The sequence below is a fragment of the Elephantulus edwardii genome, unplaced genomic scaffold (assembly GCF_000299155.1).
Source record: "Elephantulus edwardii isolate Elephantulus edwardi_28Jun2011 unplaced genomic scaffold, EleEdw1.0 scaffold00284, whole genome shotgun sequence".
Lineage (NCBI taxonomy): Eukaryota > Metazoa > Chordata > Mammalia > Macroscelidea > Macroscelididae > Elephantulus > Elephantulus edwardii.
Window position 1 is genome coordinate 2,402,135 of NW_006400034.1, and position 1,379 is coordinate 2,403,513.

A 1,379-nucleotide genomic window follows, 5' to 3' on the forward strand; every position below is an offset into this window, starting at 1 on the left:
TATCTATCGATACACACACACACACACACACACACACACACACACACACACACACATATTTACACCCAAACACACAAATATAACCTTGCTTTAGAAAGACTTTCAGACTTTTAGGTGAGTAAATATATACAGGCATTTACCCATCTCTGTATTACTAATTTAGAATTATATGTTTTCCTGACTTTTAATTTGTACTGTTTTAGTTTCTTAGTGTTGCCATGACAGAATTACCACAAATGCTTGACTTTAATAAACAGAAATTTATTTCCTCACAGTTTAGGGGACTAGAAGTTTGAATTCATGGCATTATTTCTCGGACAACGTTTCCACCATTGTTGACTTTGGGAGAAAGCCTTTGTGACTTTTCAGCTTACATTCTTCTGGATTTTTGAACCTTCTTTCTTTGGCCTGAATATTTTTCTTTTGTGCCTAATGTGTGTCCTTTATATCTTCAGCATGTTTAAGACTCACTTTATACTAATCTGGTCTTATGAATATAGCAAAGATAGCACTTTTCCCAAGCGGGATCACAGCTGTATGGACTGTGTTGGGTTCGGTTACTTTTCACCTCTGACAGACTCATGAGATGGACCAGACTTGTTATATAACGTTTCCTAAGCTACCACGTCTGTGGGAGCAGATCTCTCCTCCTGGAGAGCTTCTGGGTGGGTTTTAACCATCAACCTTTCATTGACTGGCTGAATGTGCCACTAAGGCTCCTTTGTCCACGTCGTTGGAGGTTAGGATTTATAATACATGCTTGGTGGAGGACATAATTCAACCCTTAACATGAACATTTTTCTATGTCATTAAATCTGCTCTGAAGTCACTATCTTAATTGTTGTTGTTGTTGGTAAGTACATTTGAGTCAAATATGACCCCTTAGTGACCCTATGAAGAACAGACTTCTCACACTTTCTGACACACTAGAACCCACTGCAGCAGTCAACATGTCAATCGACTATTTTCATGGATTTTTGTTAGTTTATTATTGGAATATATAATTATTAACAATTATTTCTCTAATAGATTTGGGATGATTTATAAATATTCAGTATCATAGTGATACATTGAATTTCTTCAAGTTTATATCTTGATGAAACAAAAGAACGGAACCTGTTGTGATTTGAGTTGATTCTGATTCACAAGGACCCTCCCTATAGGATAGAGAACAGCTTCCCATAGCGGACCAAAGCTATAATCTTTACAGAAGCAAACTGTCATGTATTTCTCTTATGGGATGGCAAGCTAGTTTGAATCACTGGCTTTTAAAGTTACTAGTCAAGTACTTAATCACTGACATCAGGTTTTACATCTTCATAGATACCTATTACCATGTCTTTCCATTGGGTTTCTAGGAGTGCAATTTTTTTTTTTTT